We start from the raw sequence: 27,224 nt of genomic DNA, 5'->3' as shown, positions 1-27,224 counted from the left end.
ACAGATCCAGAAGAGATCATTTAAAACTTACTGAACTACTTGAAAATCATGACCAGGAAAAGAGCCCAGTCTTTATTTTTCAAGAAACAATTCAGGAGAATTGCCTTGATATCCTAGAAGCAGAAGATAAAATAGAAATTGAGGGACTTCATCAATCACTTCCTGAAAGAGATCCCAAAATAAAAACTCCAAGGAATATTACAGTAAAATTCCAGAACTCCCATGTCAAGGAGAAAATTTTACAAGCAGCCAGAAAGAAACAATTCAACTACCGTGGCACTACAGTCAGGATTACATAGGATTTGGCAGAGTCTATCTTAAAGGCCCCTAGGACTTGGAATATGGTATTCCGGAAAGCAAAAGAGTTTGGATTACAACCAAGACTCAACTACCCAGCAAAACTGAACATACTCTGTCAGAGGAAAAGATGGGCATTCAATGAAATAGGGGGTTTTCAAAATTGCCTGTTTAAATGGCCAGAACTGAACAGAAAGTTTGATCTCCAAGTACAAGACTCAGGTGAGGCATAGAGAGAATAGATGGGAAGGACAAATTATGAGGAATTTAATAATATTAAACTGCTTGTATTCTTGCATGGGAAGATGATACTGATAGCTCATATGAACCTTCTCATTTATCAGGGCAATTAGAAGGAACATATATAGGCAAGGCATAGGAAGGAGCTGAATACGAAGGTATAATATATTATAAAGATGGAGTTAATGGGAGAGAAAGGAAAATACTGGGAGAAGTAGAATAGGATAAGTTATTTCACATAAAAGAGGCAAGAAAAGCTTTTGCAATGGAGTGGAAGAAGGGGAAATTGAGGGGGAATGAGTGAACCTCCATTCTCTTTATAAGTGGCTCAGAGAGGAAATAACATACACACTCAATTGGGTATAGAATCTAAATTAACCTAGAGAAAAATAGGAGAAGAAAGGGATGGAAGAAAGGGGACAGGAGGTGGTGATGGGGGGTGTAGATGATAGAAGAGAGGGAAGATTGTGGGAGAGGGTAGTCAGATGCAACACACTTTTGAGGAGGGACAGGGTGAAAGGAGATAGAGAACAGGATAAATGGAGATAGGGAGGAACAGAATGGAAGGAAATACAGCTAGCAATAGCAACTGTGGGAAAAAACTTTTGAAGCAATTTCTGTGATGTACATATGATAAAGAATGCTATGCATTCCAAAGACAGAGCTGATGGTATCTGAATAGACTGAGAGACACTTTTTCTTCTCTCGCTTTATTTTTCTTGAAGTTTCTCTTCTTTGTGCATGGTGGGGCGGGGGATTATGTTTACTCTTACAATGTGATTAGTTTAGTAATGTGAAAAAAATAAAGAATCTAAAAAAATGTGGTAAGATTATACAGTTAGATCACAATTCTAAAGAAAGGAATGCCAAAGAATGTTCCAAGTACTGAAAAATTTTACTGATTTCACATGCCAGCAAGATTATGCTTAAGGTTTTGCAAGTTAGCCTTCAGCAATATGTAAATCAAGAATTGCCAGAAAAACAGGTTGATTTTTGACAAGCTAGAGGAACTCGAGGCTAAATTGTCAACATTCACTAAGTTATGGAGAAAGCAGTCTTTTGAGGAAAACACCTTCTTCATTGACTGTGTGGATGACAACAAAATGTGGCAATCCTTAAAGTGCTGGCTGTAACAGATCATCTTCCTTATCCCTTGAGGAAGCTGTATGCAAGTCAAGAAGTGTGAGAACATGGAACGAGGGATTGAAGATTGGAAAAGGAGTACAAAAAAAGTTGCATATTATTTATTTATTTAAATTATGGGTGGCTAGATGACCCAGTGGATAGAGCACTGGATTTGGAGTCAGAAAGACTAATCTTGAGTTCAAATCTGGTCTCACAGTTACTAGCTGTATGACCCTGGCAAGTCGTTTAACACTATTTACTTCAGTTTTCTCCACTCCAATAACTTTGCCATGAAAATTCCAAGTCAGATCACAAAGAGTTGGACATAACTGAACAGCAAATTATTTCACTTCCATCATGTGAAATATCAGGCTGGATAAATCAAAAGCTAAGGTTGCTGGGAGAAATACCAACAATCTCAGTTAAGCAGATGATACCACTCTGATGGCAGAAAATAAAGAGGAATTAAGAAGCCTCTTAAAGAAGGTGAAAAAGGAGAATTTTAACATCAAAAAAGTCCCCCGAGATCTTGGCAGCTGGTCCCATCACTTCCTGGCAAATAGAGGGAGAAGAAATGGAAGCAGATCAGATTTTATAGTATTCAGCTCAAAGATCATTGCTGAAGGCAAATGCATCCATGAAATTAAGGACACTTGCTCCTTGAAAGAAAAGCTGGGGGAAAATCTTAACAGCATACTATAGAGACAACACCCTTGCTGACAAAGACTGATACAGTCAAAACCATGGTTTTTACAATAGTTATATATCATTGGGAAAGTTGGATTCTTTTTTTTATGTTGTTTTTTTTTTGCAAGGGCAAATGGGGTTAAGTGGCTTGCCCAAGGCCAGACAGCTAGGTAATTACTAAGTGTCTGAGACAGGATTTGAACCCAGGTACTCCTGACTCCAGGGCCGGTGCTTTATCCACTGCGCCACCTAGCCACCCCTGGAAAGTTGGATTCTTAAGGAAAACCAAGGACTGTGAAATCAATGCTTTTGAACTGTGGTGCTAGAGAAGACTTTTGAGAGTCCTTTGAACAGCAAGGAGATAAAATCAGTCAATATACTGGAAGGTCACATACTGAAGATGAAGCTTAAATATATAGATCACATTATCAGAAGATGGGACTCATTGAAAAAAAAGACCTTAGGGGGCGGCTAGGTGGCGCAGTGGATAAAGCACCGGCCCTGGAGTCAGGAGTACCTCGGTTCAAATCAGGTCTCAGACACTTAGTAATTACCTAGCTGTCTGGCCTTGGGCAAGCCACTTAACCCCATTTGGCTTGCAAAAAAAAGAAAAAAAGACCTTGATGTTGAGAAAGACTGAAGGAGAAAAGGGGATGGCAGAGGATGAGATGAAGAGATAGTGTCAGAGAGGCAATGAACATGATCTTGGACAGACTTGGAGAGGTAGTGGAAGATAGAAGGGCCTAATATGCTATGGTTCATGGGGCACAAAGACTGAACAACTGAGCAACAAAAAGTTACATCACCAGCAGAACCAGTTGAGTTCAGCAGCTGTCTACTATGATTGTAGATATGGCCAACATTCAATTTGGTATGTGGAAATTCCACATGACCAATGTGGAAATCCATTTTAAATAAAACTATACATATTTGTAATAGATTTTGTTTTTCTTTTGTTCTTGATTGGAGGGAGGAAGAGAATGGAGGGTAGAATGAGAAAGTAGATTTTTGATGATGGAAATAATAAGATATAATTTCAAAAGAAGAATAAAGATTTTGATGAGAACATCATTTTCTGATGTATCCTTTTGGTGAGTATCATGGAAGAGTCATGGTATCCTTGTTGCAAAAGAAGAAGCTCAGCAAAGTAGAGAAATGAATTCTATCTTTTTAGTGGGCACCATCAAGACGTTTCAGTTGAAATCATCTAGAAGGGAAAAACTGTATTCCCAGTGTCTGGAAGGGCATGTACTATTTCTGTTTTTTTTTCTTCTGATTCTCAAAGATTTATTAACAAAGCAATAATTTAATTTAATTTAAATAAGATGTTTCATTTATCATATATATTCATGCACATATTTACCTACAGACATTCATATATATGCAAATACTCATTTTTAGATTCCTATTAGACAGAAAACCTACTATGGGAATGTCAGAAATTGGTATTCTCACAGAGAAAGTAACAGTTTTTGTTGTGTATATGGTGGAATTCTTGGAGAACTCTATTTCCAATTCAAGATTATTAGCTTCTTCTGTTCCTACTAATTGCTATTACAGATGTTCACCTGCACATCAGTTCCTGGTTAAGCTTTTGCACCCAAAAGGATATAAACTACTTAAGGTCAAGGGCTGTTTTTCATTTTGTTTTTGGCATGTACTGTTTCTTAAACTGGGCTCCCCAATCCCCTCTCCAAGAAAAAGAATACATTTACTTGTATATGGTCATTAAGGAGTTGACCATTTTACATTTGTTGGATAATAGCTTTAATTTTCCCCAAATGTTATCTGGGTTCTTTATTGAGTAATTGTTTATTAAAAAGAATTAGTTGGATGAAGGAGGGATATTTACAAAGTCCCATGAGTCATTTGTATACAGCTGGTATATAGTACTGTATAAGGACAGTAAATCTTTTTTTTCCCTCAGTATACTAATTTTTATTTTTTTAATTAATTAATTTATTTTGAATTTTACAATTCCCCCCCCCCCCCAATCTCGCTTAGGACAGCAAATCTTTTTTTTTTTAGTTTTTTTGCAAGGCAAATGGGGTTAAGTGGCTTGCCCAAGGCCAAACAGCTAGATAATTAAGTGTCTGAGGCCAGATTTGAACTCAGCTACTCCTGACTCCAGGACTTGTGCTCTATCCACTGCGCCACCTAGCTGCCTCAGGACAGCAAAACTTCAAACTTTTTATACTCCTACTACCCTTTATTACTAGATCTGTTGAAAAGGTCACTAGTATTCAGATTCAGAGGGCTAGGTTGCCACATGACACAACTATGACCTTGCACAATTCACTTTCTATTCTCTGTGCCTCAGTTTCCCTATCCATAAAATAAAATGGTTAAGGTTAATGATCTCTGAGGTCTTTTAAACTCTAAACTGATGGCAATGATTATGAATGAATAATGATAATTTTTAAAAAGTATACATGTTCATTAAAATGGACAGTTTTAAAGTTTAAGATTTATACTGAAGAAAATTAAAACAATTGACAGTTTACATGTGGGTAATAGGACTCATTAGCACTAGCAAGTGCTAATTATAAAGATTCCGGTCCACATTCCCCAAGTCTTCCATTTATATTGCATAATTGAAATTCACATTTAAAAGGAAGTAACAGGAAGCCCATAATCATTATGAAGATGCTACCCAAAATACAACCATATATAGATAATAATGTGTTTTGCCTATTACCAAGAGGGAAGCTGATCAGCATAATGTATCCAAGAAACATGCCCATTACTCCTGTAGATTGAGGTGGAGTTGGAGGTAGAGAAAAATAATCTTTCCCTCCCTGGCCCTTAGTTTCCTCAAATGTAAAATGAGGGAAGTTTAGACTAAATGATTTCTATGGTCCCTTCTGGATCTAAATTTATGCAGGAACTTGCCCAAAGTTTACACCTATAGCAGAGGTAGGATCAAAACTCAATTGCCCCAATTCCAATCAGTACATACCTATTAGAAGCAGAGCTCTGTACTAGGTACCAGGGAGCTACAAACCTTAGATAAATGTTATCTAACTCTGTTTTCCATGGTGCTCACAGGGATTTGTGTGTGTGTGTGTGTGTGTGTGTGTGTGTGTGTTGTGTGTGTGTAAAACAAAAACATAAATAACTGTAATATATAATATTTCATGATTGATACATTAGAAAAGAGGCAAAATAAAGTACTATGTGAAGTCCTAGGGACTGGGAGGTAGATCAGACATGCCTAGATCTAAAACTAGGAAGATCAGCAGCCTCATAATCTAAGCCTCTTTCATTTTACAAAGGAAGAAACTAAGGCTGGAGGGGAGGAGAAGTGATTTAGGATTATAGGATCATAGATCTAGAGCTGGAAGGGACCTAATCTAATCTGATTTCCACAGAAGAAAAAAACTGGTGGCCTAAAGAAGTTAAGGGTTGGTTCTTGTCTTCTGATATTGAAAAAGTTCAAAATGACATCACTATGCTTGAGAGAAGGTTAAGATACACAAGTATTAAGTGGCAGACTTGGGATGATGTGGCATTGGAGCTGGGCTTTACAGGTTGGGTAATAGATACCAGCCCAGATGCCTTCAGCGTGAGCTTGGATGCCTTCCAACTGACCCAGTCACACCTTAGTCTCCTGCATCCCCTCTTCCACTAGTGTGCTTGCAGGCAAATCTAAGGGAGTGAACCAAAGAAGTATCATTTCAAAAGGAAATCAAAAGAAAAATGTTGATCCAAGGAACCAAATTCTCTGCTTAGAAGGTTTGTTTAGAAGGCTGCTAAATTAGGAACCAGGAGACAGAAGGTCTGGTTCTGGCATGGATACTCATTCAGTGTATGACTTTGGGTGACTCATTTCCCTTCTCTGGGTCTCAGAATTGACTCATCTGTGCAATGAGAGTGTTGGGCAATTTGGCATAGTAGAGTGTTGAAGTTAATAAGAACTAGGTTCAAGTCCTGCTTCTAACATTTACTAAATATATGACCATGGTCAACTTGCTTGATCTCTCTTGGCCCTCAGTTTTTTCATCTGCAAAATGGGATACCAATGCCTGTAGTACTTAACTTTGAAGGGCTGTTGATGAGTCTATTAGTGGATGTAAAGTGCTTTATATAAGCACTATATAAATGTTCTTTATTATTATGTTTTCTAAGATCTCTACCATCTTGAATGTCCTTATACTATGTAATACTATGCACCATTGATTTGTAAGGATGAGATAGAGTTTTGGGCCATGGGCAAAGTCATTCTAGCATTTCCCCTTCTGAGTTAAATGAATTCCTACAAATTTGCATTGTAACGTAATTGTTATACAGAAGTAAATACTCACACTATTTTGTCCAGTCTGTCCAGGGGCACTAGGGAAGAGAGCATGACACAGGGATGGGCTTGGATGAACCAAGCCAAGAATTGTGATACAAGCCACATGTGAAACAAGAAAAGGTGTGGGGTATAGGCACTGTGCAATATCTCTCATATTTCTTGCGCTTTAAGTCTATAAGAGGGTTTCTTGACAGTTTCTAAACAGGTAACTAATGCTATGGATAAGGAAACTGAGGGATCAAAAAGCTAAGTAACTTTATATAATGAATCAAAAAGTAGTCCTTTGAGAACAGAGCTAGGGCTCTTTCCAACACCCAATGAGACTCCAATCACAGCTTGGCTACATACTTCTTGTGTAACCTTGGCTAAGGTATATACTCTCTTGACCACAATTTGCTCAGGGTCAAATGAGCAATTGGGATTGGAGTGTGCCTCAGATGCTTTCAAACCCTAATTTTCTATTGTTGCACAAGGCTATAGACCACTGTAACTTGGGGCAATAAGCCTGGAAGCCATGATTCTGAAGCTAAGACAGGCTGACTGGAGGGGGGTGCTATATATCAGAGGCCTAAAGCCTCTACTACACTTTTGTCTTGGACCTGGGCTAGGGAGGTGGATGAGGAAACCTCTGAGTGACACCCCAGTATAGGTGCAAGCAATTGAGTATATGAGCCCATTTATATAATCATGTCATATGACTATAGAGTTGAAAGGTCCTGAACCCAGGGTGGGTAGAGTCAAGAGGTAGAATAAAGGCAGGGACTAACCTGACTATATTCCCCTCCAAACAATATTAAAATAATGCTTCAGAATGAATTCTGGATTTGCATGAACTGATGCTGAGTGAGATAAGCAGAACCAGAAAAACACTATACACCCTGGCAGCAGCATGGGAGTGATGATCAATCTTGATGGACTTGCTCATTCCATCAGTGTGGCAATCAGGGACAATTTGGGGCTGTCTGTGATGGAGTATACCATCTGTATCCAGAGAAAGAATTGTGGAGTTTGAACAAAAACCAAGGACTATTACATTTAATTTAGAAAAAAAAACTGATAATATTGTCCAATCTTGCTATCTCTTATACTTTATTTTTCTTCCTTAAGGATATGATTTCTCTCTCATTACATTCAATTTGGATCAATGTATACCATGGTAACAATGAAAAAACTGACAACTTGCCTTCTGTGAGGGGTGGGGGAGGGAAGTAAGATCAGGGGAAATATTGTAAAACTCAAAATAAATAAAATTTTTTAAAAAAAAGAATGAATTCTGGAGTGGCAGGACCAACAAAAGGACAGGACAAAACAATTTTCTATCCCTAGATATCTTAGAAGGTTGGCAGGAAAGATCTACCTCACTGGGATGAGAGTACAGTACAATCCAGCACAGATTGTATCAGCATAGGCCCCATCTCTGCAAAACATCAGTAGGCCTTAGGGGTGACTAAATCAATGACAGTGGCAGCTTTCTTCCAGAGCTTTCAGTGCACAGATTGAAAGGAAGTCAGAAAATTAGTCTGAAAGAGATGAAGGAGACCCTTTGCTGGTACTACGTGCAGGACTATGTTGCATTACCCATTGGAGGTTCTGTGTTGTAGTCCCAAAAATGAGGATGAGAACTAGCAGGAGCAGGAACCAGTTACAGGTCAGAAAAGAGTTATTGTGGTTGCTTAGACCAGACTACAGCCAGGAGGGTAGTAATCACTCTCCTTAAATCATACCACCTTGGCAGAACTGAAACTTAAAGACCCCCTCAGAACTAATTCTGAACGCAGCAGTACAAAAAACCTGAAGCTTGGGACAGTCAACAGCTTGGTAAAGGAGATACAAAAAATAATGAAGAAAATAACACATTAAAAAACAGAATAAGCCCCATGTAAAAAGAGATACAAAAAAATAATTCCTTAAAAATTAGAATTGGACAAGTGGAAGGAATTGACTACATAAGATATGAGTAAATAATTAAAAATCAAAAGAATGAAAAAAATTGAAGCAAATGTGAAATATCTCATGGGAAAAATAACTGATGAGGAAAACAGATCCAGGAGAGCTCATTTAAAACTTATTGGACTACCTGAATGCCATCATCAAAAAGAGAACATCTTCCACGAAATTATCAAGGAAAATTGTCCTGATGTTTTAGGACCAAAAGGTAAACTAGAAATTGAAAGAATCCACCTATCACCTTCTGAAAGAAATTCCAAAATGAAAACCCCCCAGGAATATTATAGTCAAAATTTCAGAGCTTTATCAAAGATAAAGTATTGCAAATAGCAGAAAGAAATAATTCATTAAAGCCACAGTCAGTGTAACAAGAGCTAGCAGATTCTATATTAAAGAATTGAGATTTAGAATAAGATATTCCAGAGAGCAAAAAACCTAAGATTATAAGCAAAGATTACTTATCCAACAAAACTTCAAGGGAAAAAATTATATTTGATGAAATAAGCATTCCCCCTGAAAAGATTAAAGAAGAATAGAAAATTTGATTTTTAAATTACAAAAATCAAAAAGAATAAAAAGGTAAACAGGAAAGAGAAATCATAAGGGATTCAATATGGTTAAATTGTTTACATTCCTTCATGGGAAAATGATATTTGTAACTCCTAAAAACTTGCTCATTATTAGGGAGTTAGAATGAGTGTACAAAGACAGAGGGCATGGGTATGAGTTGACTATGAAGGGATGATATACAAAAATGTAAAACAAGGGATGAGAAAAAGGGATGCCAAAGGAGAAGGGAGAAGGAAGAGATAGAATGAGGTAAACTATCTCACATAAAACAGGAATGAAAGAGTTTTACAATGAATGGAAAGATGGGGCTTGGGTGGTGGGCAATGCTGGAACCTCACTCTCATCAGAATTGGCTCAAAGAGAGTAACATGCACACTCATTTGGGATTAGAAATCTATCTTGTCCTACAGGAAGCAGGAAGGAAAGGGGATGGGGAGGAGGGCAATAGAAGGGGAGGCAGATTACAGGAAGTAGTGGTCAGAAGCAAACCCTTTTGAGGAGGGTCAGGGTGAAAGGAGAGAGGTGGACAGACAGCAGGGAAAGCAGGAAGGAGGGAAAGAAATAGTAATCATAACTATGAACATCAATGGGATGAACTCACCTATAAAACAGAAAGAGGCAGCTGGGTGGCACAGTAGAAGAAGCACTGGCTCTGGAGTCAGGAGGACCTGAGTTCAAATTTGACCTCAGACACATAATTACCTAGTGGTGTGACCTTCGAAAGTCACTTAACCCCATAACCTTACCAAAAAAAAACAACCCCCCCAAAACCAAAACAAAATAAAACAGAAGCAGATAGCAGAGGGGATTAAAAAAGCAAAATCCTACAAAATGTTGGTTACAAGAAGCATATTTAATGCAGAGAGATAAACACAGGGTAAAAGAAAGGGGTTAGAGCACATTCTATTCTGTTTCATATGAAGTTAAAAAAAAGCAGAAGTAGCAACCATGACCTTAGATGATACAAAAGCAAAGACTTTTAATTAAGAGATAAGCAAGATGAGGGAGGTAGAAAAATGTGAAACTTAAAATCTTACAAAAATGAATGTTGAAAATTATCCTTACATGTCATTGGGGGTAAAAATAAAATTTTAATTTAAAAAAAAAGAGAGTTGAAAGGAAGTCACATGCTGCTAAAATGTACCACAGACAATGAAATAATATCAGTATTAAACATATATGCACCAAATAGCATAGCATCCAAATTCTTAGAGGAAAAATGAGTTACAGGAGGAAATAATAGACAGTAAGATCATACTAATGGGGGACCTCAATTTGTCCCTTTCAAAATTAGATAAATCCATCAAAGAAAAGTGAATGGGAATAGAAAGAAAAATACCTTACTCAGTGATACATAACACCTGCACAAAAATTGAACAAGTATTAGGGCATAAAAACCTTACAACTAAGTGCAGAAAAATAGAAATATTAAATTCATACTTTTCAGATCATAATAAATAAAAATTATACTCAATAAAGAGCTGTGGAAACAGATTAAAAATTATTTTGAAACAAATAATCTCAATCTAAAGAGGAGTGTCAAAAACAAATCATAGAAACAATAATTTCATTGAAGAGAATGACAAAAATGAGACAACATAAAATTTATGAGATGCAGTCAAGCATCTAACTTACATCAATAAAACAGAGAAAGGGAAGATCAAGGAATTGGGCATACAACTAAAAAATTTGAGAGTACAAATTAAAAATCCCAAATTGAACAAATTAGAAATCTCGAAAATCAAAAGAGAGAGATTAATGAAATTTAATTTTTTTTTTAGGTTTTTGCAAGGCAAATGGGGTTAAGTGGTTTGCCCAAGGTCACACAGCTAGGTAATTATTAAGTGTCTGAGACAGGATTTGAACCCAGGTACTCCTGACTCTAAAGCCGGTGCTTTATCCACTACACCACCTAGCCATCCCCAAGATTAATGAAATTTAAAGAAAACCAATAATCTAATAAATAAAACTGAGTTGATTTTATAAAAAAAAAAAGTGAATTCACCACCAATGAAGATGAAATTATTATTAGGAGCTATTTTGCCCAATTATACACTAGAAAATCTAACAATCTAAGTGAAATGAATGATATGAGGTACCACTTCATGCCCATCTAACTGGCTAATATGACAGAAAAGAGGGGATTTGGTAAAGTTGAGATACTAATGCACTCTATTTTTTTTTCTTGGATAAATATGCAGAACAAAGTCTACTAGGTTTTATTTCCCTTGCCTGCTACAATTAATTTAGTTCTGTAGTTCAGTAATTGGCTTTAGTCAACTGTAATCTGAGAAGTTATTTAAACCAACTTTGGGACATTACAGAATACATCTTCCTGCATTAGAAAGATTTAAGCATTGTTACAAATTTAAAGAAACAATCACCAACTCCCCAGAAATATCATCCTCATTAGAAATGTAAATGGATGACATCTTTCCTATGTCAAGTGCAAGGTGGAAGGGAAGAAAGAAAAGTGTAAGATACTCTTTCTACCTAACAGAGGATCACCGGGGAAAACAACATTGCTCATATGAAAAGGGAGATTTAGAACCCTGTAGGTGTCAACACATTCATGTTCATTGGTTTGAGATCATGGGTCCAGGGAGATTGTTTCTTTCCTTCCATCCCTGGAAGATCCATTTTAGGTGGCTTGAAAGCTGCTGGGTCATCTGAACTCGAATAAGTTCCATTGGTGATGGCTTCTGAATACCTCTGAAGGACTGGACACTGAAACCTGAGTCAGATTTCTGAAGGGTTCTTGATCCAAAAAGGCTCCATTTTTCAGATGAGGGTTTGTCTCTGTCTCCATTCCCAGCATCCATGCTGCTAATGTCTAGGCCAGGTAAAGAAGTAGAAGATCCATGAGAAAACCAAGCTCTGGGTTTTTGCTTGGGAGAAGAATGGGGTGTACTACTTGGAGTGGACTGGGCTGAAGCAGTCAGTCTATCTTCTTTTGTCATATCTCCACTTGGAAACTTCAATTTATGGACTGCCTCCGCCACACAGTGGTACTTGGTTCCTTCTGTTGTGAGGCCTTTATAAGGAGTGTACCCTGCATCTCTCAACCCTGCCTGTTGCTCAAAGCGCTGGATGCTCTCTTGTGTCTGCTTTGTAATTAGAGAATTCATGATGACATGCGTAGCCTTGGCCTTCACCACTGGGACTTTGTTCATTTGGTCACTGGAAGCTGAGGAGGTTATGGAGAAATTATTGTCTCCCTCCTCAACCTTGGAAAGCTGTTGGTACTTCCCATCTGGGATGACCGGCTTTTTCCAAAGAACCTTACTGCACATGTCAGATGAAGGCGGAGTCATCAGTGTGGGATCCTCCAAGACATCAACATAACTGAACACCCGTTGCTGCATTCCAATTGGCAAAGTCATCTTGCCTAGAAGCCCACCTGTACTGTGCTCAATAGCAGGCACATCTGGCTCTCTGGATGATGCCATGAAAGACTGTGATCCAGATGTTCCTCTAGATAGATATCCAGAATCCTGATTCCCACAGGTGAATGTCTATGGAAGTTATGTAGTTAGGACAAAGATGTCAAAAGGGAACATTCTGCAGCCAGTGATGACACTAGCAAAAGTCCCAAGCAGCTCTCATGCAGAGGTTCTACAGATGGTGAGGAGGGGGTGGGACGGGGGAGGGATGGGGGATAGCCTCTCCGCAGTGTACAGGAGGCTGAGACTAACAAGGCTCCAGGGCCCGGGCACTCCCTAGGCGCCGAAGCACGGGTTGAAGTGAGGCCATGACGCAAGTGGCACCGGGACCCACACGGAACTCAGCCGGCAGGAGCACCGTGAACCCATTCTATTTTTTTTAAGGTTTTCGCAAGACACTCGGGGTTAAGTGGCTTGCCCAAGGCCACACAGCTAGGTAATTATTAAGTGTCTGAGGCCGGATTTGAACTCAGGGACTCCTGACTCCAGGGCCGGTGCTCTATCCACTGCGCCACCTATAATGCACTCTTGATGAAACTGTGAACTGATCCATATTCAATTTGGAACTATTCCTGAAAAGTCTGAGCTTACCCTTTGACCCAGCAATGACACTACTAGGTCTGTATCCCAGAGGTTTTTTAAAAAAGGAAAAGGACCTGTTTGTACGAAAATATTTATAGCAACTATTTTTATGGTGACAAAGAACTGGAAATTAAGCCGATCCCCATCAATTGGGGAATGACTGGACAAGTTGTGGTATATAATTTTGAAAGAATACTATTGTGCTATTAGAAATGATAAGTAGGGGCGGCTAGCTGGCACAGTGGATAGAGCACCGGCCCTGGAGTCAGGAGTCCCTGAGTTCAAATCCGGCCTCAGACACTTAATAATTACCTAGCTGTGTGGCCTTGGGCAAGCCACTTAGCCCTATTGCCTTGCAAAAGCTAAAAAAAAAAAAAATGATAAGTAGAATGCTTTCAGAAAAATCTGGAAAGACTTACATAAACTGTTGCAAAATGAAAGGAGCAGAACAAGGAGAACATTGTACACAATAACAGCAGTATTGAATGATGATCAATTGTGAATGATTTTGTTGGCTAATCTCAGTAATATATCTAAGACAATTTCAGACGACTCATGATGAAAAATGTCATCCACTTCTAGAGAAAGAACCGATGGAGTCTGAATTCAGATCAAAGTATACTATTTTTTCATTTTATTTTTTGATGTGAGTTTTTTGAGGGGTCTGTGTCTTCTTTCACAACATGACTAATATGGAAATAAGTTTTGCACGATTGTACATATTTAAACTGTATCAATTTGCTTACTGAATCAGGAATAAGGAAAAGAGGGAAGAAGGGAGATTTGGAACTCAAAATGTTAAAACATAAATGTTTTTTACCACCAATGAGGAAGAAATTAAAGTAATAATTCAGAGCTATTTTGCCCAACTGTATGCCAATAAATTTGAATCTAAGTGAAATGCATGAATATTTACAAAAATATAAATTGCCCAGATTAATAGAAGAAGAAATTAAATACTTAAATAATCCCATGTCAACATTAATACATTGTTGGTGGAACTGTGAACTCATCCAACCTTTCTGGAGAGCAGTCTGGAACTATGCCCAAAGGGCAACAAAAATGTGCATACCCTTTGATCCAGCAATACCACTATTGTGTCTATATCCTGAAGAGATTATGAAAAAAGATAAAAGCATCACTTGTACAAAAATATTCATAACAGTCCTGTATGTTGTGGCAAAGAATTGGAAATTAAGTGAATGTCCTTCAATTGGGGAATGGCTTAGCAAACTGTGGTATATGTATGTCATGGAACACTATTGTGCTATAGATTCAGGGAAGCCTGGAAGGATTTGTATGAACTGATGCTGAGTGAGATGACCAGAACCAGAAAAACACTGTACACCCTAACAGCAACATAGGGGGGTGATGATCAACCTTAATGGACTTGCTCATTCCATCAGTGCAACAATCAGGCACAATTTTGGGGTATAAGCGATGGAGAATACCATCTGTATCCAGAGAAAGAATTGTGGAGTTTGAACAAAGGCCAAGGACTATTACCTTTAATTTAAATTTTAAAAAACCGTTATCTTATGTAATTTTGCTATCTCTTATACTTTATTTTTCTTCCTTAAAGATAATATAACGAGCAGGGAGAGGAAAATGTATGGGGATGAATGTAACAATTAGATTTGTGAACCCAGTCGAAGATCAGCACTAAGGGGCAGGAACAAAGCCTTTCAAACTGCATCTAAGACCTAACATTTCTGGGATTCCTAGGCCCTCCCCCCCTTAAGAGAGAGGTGTGCCATTTATTAAGATGTCTTAATAAAAAACTATTTTAGTCACTCGACTAAGTATTCAGGAGCCATTTATAGCAATGTGAAACTTAAAACCTTTCAAAAAATGATTGCTGGAAACTATCTTTGCATATAACTGGGGAAAATAAAATACTCAAAATTGTTATTACATATAATAGGGGAAAATTTTTTTGAAAAAAAAAAAGAATTTCAGCTTTGTGGGCCACCATCTCTTGGAGAAGATGAAGAGAGAGAATTCTATGATGAACTCATTAAGACCCCGTATATTAAATCAACTTCCATTTTGATGTTCAGTAACCTCAATGCCAAGGTAGGAATGGGTCAAGTGAGTGAAAAAATATGTTCTAAATAGTAACCAGAAACTCTGAAGCTCTTCCCCCCCCCAACTTCTTTTGGGAATCAAACTAGGCCCTCTTTTGCCTCAGTTCTTACCTAGCCTTTATTCACTGAATGAATGTTGCTTCAGACAAACTGAGACCTGGGAAAGACCTTAGTTTAAAAAGGTCAAGATCTCCCAATGCATCTGGGGCCATCTCTCTGCTGATGTCATTGATCCTCTTTGAGAATGAAGGACCAACAACAACAGTCACAGTGCTAAGCTTTGGGTATGCAAAAAGAGGCTCCCCAAAACCCCAAACCATTCCTTGCCCTCAAGGAGCTTACAATCTAAAGGGGTAGACAATGAAAATAAATATAAGCAAAGCAAGTTATATACAAGATGAACAGGAAATGATGACAGAGGAAAGGGACTGGAATTATGAAAGGTTGAGGAAGGCTTTTTGTCAAAGGTAGGATTTTAGTTGGGACTTAAAGGAAGTCAGGTCAGTAGTCAGTGGAATAGGTGTTCCAGGTATGAGGGAGAGCCAGAGAATGCCAGGAGACCAGAGATGGAGTAACTTGTTCATGGGATAGTCAGAAGGCAGGTCACTGGATCAAAGAAAACATGTTGGGAAGTAAGGTGTAAGAAGACTGGAAAGATGGAAGGGGACTAGATTTGAATACCAAAGAGTATTTAATCCTGGAGGCAATAAGAAGCACACTATTTGGGGTTCATTAGTCACAGTGTCACAGTCACCCACAGGATTATTCCTAGAGTCATAGGTAGCAACTGCCCTTCAATGATCCAACCTGCCAATACCAGTGCTCTTTGAGAGTCAGCTCAGAAGAGGTGCTGCATTCTTGGGGTTCATCTAGGATAATTTGGGTGATCATTGTATTTGCTAAGACCCATTGGGGTGAATTTCTACTTGGAACCTTGCTCTAGTTTCCCCAAAATTGGACCAGTTTTCCAATTTTTTTTAACAATTCAAATCCATTCCTCTGAGATACCTTCTGCCTGTTTGAATATTTTGTATTATCTTTTTCGGGGGCTGATCATCCAACTCCCATTTACAATGACCAATTAAGCCTTCAAAGAGAAAACTTCTACTTAAGCAGTGATCTAGGGGTAACCTAGTCAGGTTTGGTTTCTAGTTTTTTTAACTCCTGAGCACCCAGTGATGTGTTTCTCATTAATAATTAGCTAGTAAGCTTCCAATTGGCTTATATAAAAAGAATTTACTGAGAAGGTATAGTAAGAACACTTGGTACAAAATATTCTCCCCCAAAATCTGGCAGTGAACTTTGTCCTTGTGGAGATTGGGCTCCACTGTACAGTGGAAATGAGGCACCTGCATAGAACAGCAGTGTCAGAATTAAAAAGAAAGGATCTCTGAGAGCTGCATGTTGTTTCTAGAAAACCACAAATTTACATTGTATGGTTTGTGTTTTCTTTTTGTTTTGTTTTGTTTTTACAAGGCAGTGGGGTAAAGTGACTTGCCCAAGGTCACACAGCTAAGTAATTATTAAATGTCTGAAGTTGAATTTGAACTCAGGTCCTGCTAATCCCAGGGCCAGTGCTCTACCCACTGTATCACCTAGCTGCCCCTATTGTATGGTATTTTTAAAAAATTATTTTGTAAAAACATTTCCCACTTACATGTTAATCTGGTTTGGGTCACACTTAGAAGTGTGACAGGGTATTACCCTTTTGCCCCAGAGTTTCAACTAAAAAATGTCTACATATTATCAATAAAACCCAGTAGGAAAAGACAGAAAGAGAAATTCCATTTAAAATAAATTATTGTATATATGAAATACTTGGGATTTGACATATAAGAAGAAGATATGAAAACTTTACAAAGACAATTATAAAATATTCTTTATAGAAATAAAGATAGACCTAAATAAGTTCAGAAATATTAACTGCTCACAATATAATAAAAATGACAGTGCTACCTAATTTATGTAGTACTATACCAATCAAACCACTCAAAGATTACTTTATAGAAGTAAAAAAATAATTATACAAAATATACATATTTTAGGAACAAAAAAAAATCAAGAATTTTATGAGAAATGATGGGGGGAAAAAAAGGGAAAGATGAAGTCCAGTAGTTCCAGATCTCAAACTATACTATGAATGATACAGTACTGGTTAAAAACCTGCAAAGTCCACTGATTAGTGGAACACATTAGGCATATAACACACTGAAGCAAATGAATCTAGTGTTCAATAAACCCCAAAGATCCAAGTGAGATCCTGGGGTAAAGATTCATTATTCTATTAAAAACTATGGAAAAACTAGAAAACAGTCTGGCAGAAATTAACTTGAGATCAACTCTCCACACCATATACCAAGATAAGTTCCAAATGGATGCATGTTTTGGACATAAAGGTCCCATTATAAGCAAATGAGATGAACAAGATAATACCATTCAGATTTAGCGATAAAAGTTCATGACCAAACCAGGAATGTTGCAAAACATGTAAGGTAAAATGGATAATTTTCATTATTATAAAATTAAAGTTTTTTCATAAACAAAACCAATGTAGCTAAAATTAGGAAGCAGTTTAATTGGGGGAAACCATTTAAGCATATTTTTCTGATAAAGTTCTCATTTCCAAGATACAGAATAAATTGATTTATGATTCAAATTTATAAGGATAAGAGTCATTCCTACCCATCCTCCAGTCAGCCACTAGAATGATTTTCCTAAAACACAAGTGTGATCATGTTGCTCCCATACCAGAGGCTTCTGATAACCTCTAGGAACAAATATAAAATGCTCTGTTTGGCATTCAAAGTCCTTCATAATCTTGTCCCTATCTCCCATTCCAGTCTTCCTATGCCTTATTCCCCAACAAATATTCTTTGATCCAGTGATATTTATCTCCTGGCTATTCCAAGAGTTGCCTAGACTCCTGGCATTCTCTTTGACTGACCCTTTTACCTGGAATACCTCCTCTGCTCTAACAACTGACCTCCCTGGCATCTTTTAAGTCCAACTGAAATCCCACTTTCTACAAAAAGTCTTTGTCAACCTTTCTTAATTCCAGTTCCTTCTGACTGTCATTACTTCTAATTTATCCTGTATATGGATTGTTTTGTATGTGTTTATTTGCATATTGCCTCCCCCATTATCCTACAAATTTATTGAGGGCAGGGACTGTTTTTGCCCTTTTTTGTATAGCTTAGCACTTAGTAGATACTTCAATTAACATTGGTAAGTTGATTGATTTCCCAATTGAAAAAAAACCTGTCAAAGGGTCACCTATGGTTGCCCTCAAGAGAAGAAATTCTAACTTTCAATAAACATATGGGGAAATGTTCTAAATCATTAATATTTAGAGGAAAACATAATAAAGCAACTCTGAAGTTTTAGTACACACCTATTCGATTGGAAAAGTTGACAAAAATGGAAAATGATAAGTGTCAGAAGGGTATGGGAATTGAAGAAACATTAATTCATTCTTTGTAGATCTGTGAATTATCAAATTATTCCTCAAAACATTTAGAACTATACTCCAAAATTCATTAAACTACGCAATAACATTTGACCCAGTGATGTCACTCTCATGATTATATCCCAAGTCAGAAAGAAAGAGAGAAAGAGACATGAAAAACATCCATCCATACTAAAATAGTTATAGAAGTTCTTGGGGCAGCTAGGTGGCACAGTGGATAGAGCACCAGCCCTGGAGTCAGGAGGACCTGAGCTCAAATCCAGCCTTAGAAACATAATAATTATCTCGCTGTGTGACCTTGGGCAAGTCACTTAACCCACTTAAGCCTTGCAAAAACTAAAAAATAATAGAAGTTCTCTTTGTGATTGCAAAGAAGTGATGTCCATCACTTGGGGCAAGACTGAACAAATTATGGTATATGAATATAAAGGAATAGTATTAATTATGAAAAAGATTATTTCAGAGAAACTAAGAGAGACTTGCATGAAATAGTACAGAGTGAAGTGAGGAGAACCAGGAAAATAACTTTATGGCAATAGCAATATGGTAAAGACAAACAATTTTGGAAAAACTTAAGAATTCTGGTCATCTTCTGACAAAGACTCAGGATATAGAATAAGATACATTTGGGGAATGTGTCTATTTAGGAAATTGGTTTGCTTGACTATATATATATATATATGTGTATATATATATATATATATATATATATATATGGTAAAAGGGTTTTTTCCCCTTTTTCAAAGGGGAAGGAAGAAAAAAATTAGATCTTTTTGCAGTTACCAAAAATAATTTTTAAAAAAGTGGAGCCATTTATTCTTGTAAAAGTAGGGTTTCTATCCACACCCAGTTAATGCAATCACAAAAGGCTTTGACAACTTCATTGAATCAATCAAAAAGTGAATATTTCCTTAGTATTCACGAACATTAAAATGTTTTGATCACCAGGAAAATACAAATGAAGTCACACAGGAGATACTTTTTGGTTCACTGAAAGAAGCAGAAATACTTTGGGGCCTATAAACAAACCAGAAACCACTTCATTGTCATATGGTCCAATGGCAGTCCTTTGCAGGAATGGAGGAATGCAGTGAGAGGGAATCCCTTGGGGATGTGGGCATGAGAATGCTAGGATCCCAGTTTCTCAGGATTACTCCTAGGACCTTCAGAAAGCAGTCAATTATACACTTAAAGGGACCCAACCTGTGAGTATTAGGGCCCAGTTGGAGGACTGGTCCTAATGGAGGTGCTACATTAAAATAGCATAGGATGAACAGAAACCTGGGGTCCATTCACCCACAAAGACATTCAAGGTAAGAAGAAGGAGGATATCAAAGTATCAACGAGACTTGTAGGGAACATACCTGGTCAAGGTGTCTTCCAACTCAGGGGCAACAGGACCTCAATGACCTTTTTTCTTGGCAGAGTCATCATGAAGTCAGAGGTATTCGTGGCTGGCTGGGTTGGCTCCTCTCAGGAGACACCATAGTTAGCATGGGATGAGTACCTTACCTGACTTTGCTCTTTACAGGTCAAGGCTTGCTGACTTCATTAATCAAGGAATGTGCTTCTAAGCCTGACCAGAGAAGATCACAGAACAACTAAACTGGCTCCTTCCTCCTCAAATGGGCTTGGTCATTCCTGAGTGGGTAGTTAGGCCAATGGGGGTCCTCCGGCTGGGCTGCTGTTCCATTGGACCTGGCAGTCAGGATGCTCAGGAATGGGCATTATCTATTTTCTAAGAGGGAAGTTTCTTCTCTATTCAGACCTTTACGTATGCAATTGAGCTATTACCAGGTGGAATGCTTGGAATGCTCCCTTTACACCTGAAAGGGTTCCCCTTTCCATCTTTGGGTTTTTGTCCCTATTTAAAATACTGTACTTGACAAAGACCAACTAAAATGACCACTATACCTGAAGTAGAATAGAAGGCAAGGGCCACCTGGGAAAATGGGAATCTTGTTATAGGTTGCTCGCTTTTCTTAAGAATGTGATAGACACGTGACTTTAGCTTTTAAATTCATTGTTGATACTTTTTATTTTCTCTTTCCCACCCAGTCCCAGAGAGCTATTTGATTTAACAAAGACTTGGTTGTTTTTTTTAAAGAAAGGAAGCATTTTTTCAATCCACAAAATGGATTAATATATGAGGGGGGGAGGGAATCTGATAATCCAGGTCATTTTGTACACCTATAGGCCCCTTTCTAAAAGGATTGAGGGGGGCGGCTAGGTGGCGCAGTGGATAAAGCACTGGCCCTGGAGTCAGGAGTACCTGGGTTCAAATCTGGTCTCAGACACTTAATAATTACCTAGCCGTGTGGCCTTGGCCAAGCCACTTAACCCCATTGCCTTGCAAAAACCTAAAATAAATAAATGAATGAATGAATGAATGAATGAATGAATAAAAAATAAAAGGATTAGGGATGGGGAGCTGTCTTCATGCAACTTTGCCAAACTGTGCTGCTTATCTATCATTCCTTCTGAAATTCCTTCTCTTCAATCTCAAAAACATGTTAATGACGATTCTCTCTTCTCAATCTTCTCTCTCTCCGGCAACCCAACTCCAACTTGCCTCTCACTCCCCACTTTTTCCACCCCCCCTCCAAATGAAACAAAAGATAAAGAAAATCTTGGTAAAAACAAATTTGCCCCAAACAATTCATTTTCTCTTCCCTAAACTCTCCCCTCTTCCTAATTTCTATATTACAGCTAAGGATGCTACCATCCTGCCATTCATCTCATACATATCCTAGGTGGTATTATCTTCACTTACCTCCTAGATGTCTCTCACCCACCCTCTCTCTATCCAATTCAATTGTCTAGTCCTATTGTTTCTAGAGCACAAGATCCATCCCTAGGTCACTCATTCTTCTCCTCTGCCACTACCACCACTCTCATCACTTCAAGCCTGATGTATTACATTAGCCTGTTGGTTGGCCTTACTGTCACAAGTCTTTTCCCACTCGAGTTCACCCTGAATTCAGCTGTCAAATTGATTTTTCCCAAAGCACTAGTCTAACCATGTCATCCCTATCACTTCCGCTGCTACTCACTTTTTTATTCCTTTGCCTTTAATGGTAGGTTTAGCCCCAGGTCCAAATTTCAAAGCTGTCTCAACTTCCTCCCATGATGAGGAATTCACTTTTCAGTAGCTCTGCCCACGTCTGGGAGGACAAGACTGATCCAAATTGGATTCCTGTCCCTTTTCCTTCAGTCTTGGTGCAATCCTACAATGTAGGACCTCAGACCCAGTTCCCTCTGTTCTTTAGGACTCTGGCTATTCTATGATTGTTCTATAAGAAACCCTAAATGGTTGGACTCTGAAAAAACATGGAATGACTTACAGGATCTGATGCTGAACAAAGGGAGTAGAACCAAGAGAACAATGTACACATCAACAACAGCACTGAAAGATGAGCAACCTTGATAGAAGAAGCTCCTCTGGACAATCCAGGGAGCTAGGACAACTGTATTAGAGTGGTTATGGACCGTGTCATCACCTTCCAAAGGGAGAAAAACAAAACAAAACACGCAAAAAACCCTTCAGAATGTGATGAACACTTTATAAAAATGATCCCTTATGTATCTCTTTCCCTTAATCTTAATTCCTCATATAGAAAATAACTGATCTGTCAACATATTTATCAAAATATGTATGTACAATGTTAACCCAACTGTTTGCTGCTGAGAGGAGTGGGGTGGGAAGAGAGGATGGAAGAAAATTTTGTAACTTAAAAATATACATGAACATATGGAAGAAAATAAAGAAATAATTTTTTTTTAAATTAACAAAAAAGAACTGGCTATTCTCTGTCAATGCCTGTTGCTTTTTTTTCATGCTTAGGGAAGGGTAGAGTGGGTGTTTAGGGAAGAGTTTCTACCTTGGGGTTCCCTAAAGCAGGAGCTGACACAGGCAGAATGTGTCCTAAACACCCCCCCTCTTCTATATAGGGCTGTACAGAGTGAAGGTTCACTTTGTATGACCTCAGAATGTTGAGGAGGACAAAGGGAGTTATGGACCAGCAGAGATAGCAGCAGCAGGAAAGTTCTTGTGAGTCTGAGAGCATAGGGTAGGCCTGTTGGACCATGGAGGTTAAGGGTGATGAGGTAACACTAGGGATTCTTGTTCTCTACATTACATTGTTGGCTTCTCCCTTTCTTGTCCTCTGGAGACATGGTAATTGTTCTACCAATGTTCTTTTGTTTGTTTGCTCTAGAATTCCTGGGGAGTAAAAAAGTCTAGTCCTCAATCTCCTTCCTAATGGGACCAGATAGTGATCTATTGTAGGAAGAATCTGCTTCCACTCCATTGTTCCACTTCTCTCCCTCATGCCCTATTCTCAATTACTATGAGGTGAGATAATTTTCTCCCCTTTCTGCTCCTCTTCTCCCCAGTATATTTCTCATTCGATCCTATTTTTTTCCTTCTAAGAGCATGAAAGCAGAGTGCAATTGAAATTGGAGAGGACTGCTTTCCCCACCTAAGGATGTCAAAAATGTTGCTGGAGAAGCTGGGGTGGGGAGCTACAGCTGTGGTATGTTTTAAGAGTGATGAAATCACCAACTCTCTGACCCAGGAAAGTAAGAAAGGCTTAGACTTTAATTCACAGGTAGCACAAAAGTTTACAAATTACTAAAGAGTTCACAGATTCCTACCAAACTCCACAAACTACTACACAGGTTCACAAGTTAGATCATGTGGAGAAGCAGCTAGATAGTTTTTTTTTTTTTTTAAGGAGATAGCAGTTTCTAAAGAGATAGCAGTTTCTTCTTTTTTGCAAGGCAATGGGGTTAAGTGGCTTGCCCAAGGTCACACGGCTAGGTAATTATTAAGTGTCTGAGACCAGATTTGAACTCAGGTACTCCTGCCTCCAGATCCAGTGCTCTATCCACTGCGCTACCTAGCCGCCCCCGAGATAGTAGTTTCTTAATAAAGTTAAGCAAAAAGACAGTTGAGAGTGAATGGCAAAGAGGATAGTTACAAGCTGGGATAGGAGTAAAGCAGGTCAGTTTTTTGGGAAGGGTTGCTAAAGATTACTTAATATGAGCATGAAAATTGCTGAAAAATAATTTCACAAAATTTCTAGATCTAGAAAGAACCTTAGAGATCATCTAGCCCAACCCTTCACTAGCAGATGTGCCTGCTTTTATAGTGTCAAAATATAGTTTTAAACTTATATTCCTGTACCAGGTGACTGGAAATTGCCCTATTTCAGAAAGCCTCCTTTACAACAGAGAGCCCAGAGGTGGGTGGAGGCTCCTTACTCTTAGGTACCTAATCAAGTCAATTAACAAATGAAAAGGATACTTAGAGATACTCCCTTAATGGTAAAACAGAGGCCTCCTCCCCATCTCTTCCTGGGTAACCCTCTCCTCTTCCACACCTTGCCTCAAACTCCTCCTATGTTGGGGGCTGACTCTCCTTTCATTGGACAAGCCATAGATGACATTTCATATCACACCTCCTGATGAACAAGGCTATTTAAATCAAGAGCAGACATCCATCAGTGTGTGGGTATGGGGGGAAGGGTTCTCTCCACACCTGCTAGCCAAAGGATTCAACTTAGAGAAATATCAGCAAATGTTGTTAACCTCATTCTCTTTTAATCTTCCTTAAAGCCAAAACCTCTGGTAATATTTGTCCCTAATAGGGACAAAACTTGGAAGGGTAACATATATTTTTTCCCAACAAGCCAAAACTTTCAGAACCCCTATTATTCTGGGGTATCTTTTACAGCATACATACATACATACATACATATATGCCTTTTGTTTTTGACAGAACATCTATTTTTGAACATGCCTTTCCTTTCCTTAGGCATTGGACCTTCCCATGTAGCAAAAAGTTTTTAAAAGCAAGCCTGCAAAACCAACTAACCCAGTGACCATAAATGATGGTCATGATTAGATTGGCTAAAATGATAAAAAAAAAAAGGGGGAAATGACCCATGTTGGAGAAGATGTGGGGAAACTGGGACACTAATGCATTGTTGATAGAGCTGTGAGCTGATCTGACCATTCTGGAGAGCAATTTGGAACTTTGCCCAAAGGGCAACAAAACTGTACATCCCCTTTGATCCAGTAATACTGCTTCTTGGACTATATCCCAAAGAGATCATAGAAAAAGAGAAAAACCCACATGTACAAAAATGTTTATAGCAGCTCTATTTGTAATGGCAAAGAATTGGAATTTGAGAGGATAACTATTAGATGGGGAATGATTGAACAAATTATGGTATATGGATGCGATATTTTCTTTTTTTAAAAATTATTTATTTATGTTTATTTATTTTCAGTTTTACCATTTTCCCCCTAAGCTCTATTCCCTCCCCCCACCCCCCACAGAAGACAGCCTGTTAGTCTTTACATTAGAACACTATTATTCTGTAAGAAATCATGGTTGAGTGAACTTCAGAAAAGCCTGGAAAGATTTGCATGCATTGATACTGAATGAAGTGAGCAGAACCAGGAGAATATTGTATACATTAACAGCAACACTGAGATGATCAGCTATGAGGGATTTAACTCCTCTCAGCAGTGCACTGATCAGTGATAATTCTAAAAGAGTTGTGATAGAAAATGCTGTCCACATCCAGAGAAAAACTACGGAGTCTAAATGCAGACCAAAGCATACTGTTTACATTTTTTTAGAAAGATTTTATTTATTTTGAGTTTTACAATTTCCCCCTATTCTTGCTTCCCTCTCCCCACCCCCCACACAGAAGGCAATTTGCCAATCTTTACATTGTTTCTATGGTATACATTAATTCAAATTGAATGTGACGAGAGAGAAATCATATCCTTAAGGAAGAAACATAAAGTATAAGAGAACAAGATCAGACAATAAGATATCAGTTTGTTTTTCTAAATTAAAGGGAATAGTCCTTGGTCTTTGTTCTTTCTCTGGATACAGATGGTATTCTCCATTGCAGACAGCCCCAAATTGTCCCTGATTGTTGCACTGATGGAACGAGAGAGTCCATCAAGGTTGATCATCACTCCCATGTTGCTGTTGGGGTATACAGTGTTTTTCTGGTTCTGCTCATCTCCCTCAGCATCAGTTCATGCAAATCCCTCCAGGCTTCCCTGAATTCCCACCTCTCCTGGTTTCTAATAGAACAATAGTGTTCCATGACATACATAGACCACAGTTTGTTAAGCCATTCCACAATTGAAGGACATTCACTTAATTTTCAATTCTTTGCCATCACAAACAGAGCTGCTGTGAATATTTTTGTACAAGTGATGTTTTTACCCTTTTTCATAATCTCTTCAGGGTACAGACCAAGTAGTGGTATTGCTGGATCAAAGGGTATGCACATTTTTGTTGCCCTTTGAGCATAATTCCAAATTGCTCTCCAGAAAGTTTGGATGAGTTCACAGCTCCACCAACATTGTAATAGTGTCCCAGATTTCCCACATCCCTTCCAACATTGTCCTTTCTGGTCATATTGGCCCATCTGAGAGGTGTGAGGTGGTATCTCAGAGATGCTTTAATTTGCATTTCTCTAATAAGTATTGATTTAGAGCAATTTTTCATATGACTATGGATAGCTTTGATCTCCTCATCTGTAAATTGCCTTTGCATATCCTCTGACCATTTGTCAATTTGGGAAATGACTTTCTTTTTAAAAACAAATTTGACTCAGTTCTCTCTATATTTTAGAGATGAGTACTTTGTCAAATTTACATTTTTTAAAACTTGTTTGATGTTTCTTTTTATTTCACATAGTTTCTTTCCCCTTTAGCTCTGATTCTTCTTTCACAACATGATTAATATGGACATATATTTATCCATGTATAACCTATATTGGATTGCTTTCTGTATGGAGAAGATGGGGGAGAAGGGAGGAAGGCAGAAAAATGTGGAACTCAAAAGCTTACAATTCTGGCAAGTCCTTTGCTACAATTGTATAATGAATAGCTCCTTGCAATAACCCTAGGAGGCAGATATGTTTACTATCCTTTTTTTTTTTACAAAGCAATGGGGTTAAGTGGCTTGCACAGTTAAGTATCTGAGATCAAATTTGAACTCAGGTCCTCCTGACTCCAGGGCCGGTCTATCCACTGTACTACCTAACTGCCCCTTATTATCCTTATTTTACAGTGGAGAAAACTGGGGCAGACAGAGGTTAAATGATTTATCTAGGAGTTACACAATTAGCAAATTTCTGGGGCTCTATTTGAACTCAGGAATTTATTGACTCCAAGCTCAGTGCTCTCCCCACTGCCTCTAGGACTTTGAGACCAGAGTTCTAGTTACATAGTACATTGTTTGCACTTTCCTACCCGGTAGTTCACAAAGCATTTTTGTAGAATAATTATTGGTATGAGTGTCTCATCCCCAACTAGATGCAGGAAGAAGCTGCATCCTATTCAGACTTGGTGCCAGTGCCAAACCCAGTGTTCTGTATATGGTAGGTGCTTGCAAGACGTTTACTTATGAATAGTATGTCCATTAAGTGAATGAATGAATTGTGGGA

At 38.3% G+C, this 27,224-nt stretch overlaps 1 pseudogene; it reads right to left on the bottom strand.

The window, feature by feature from the left end:
• Positions 1-11,707: 11,707 nt before the first annotated feature.
• LOC141500481 (putative monooxygenase p33MONOX pseudogene) lies at positions 11,708-12,686 on the bottom strand (annotated as a pseudogene).
• Between the last annotated feature and the right edge of the window lie 14,538 nt (positions 12,687-27,224).

This window comes from Macrotis lagotis, chromosome X, assembly GCF_037893015.1.
Source record: "Macrotis lagotis isolate mMagLag1 chromosome X, bilby.v1.9.chrom.fasta, whole genome shotgun sequence".
Taxonomy (NCBI): Eukaryota; Metazoa; Chordata; class Mammalia; order Peramelemorphia; family Peramelidae; genus Macrotis; species Macrotis lagotis.
Note: the sequence above shows the minus strand (reverse complement) of the source record. Positions and strands in the feature narration are given on the sequence as shown.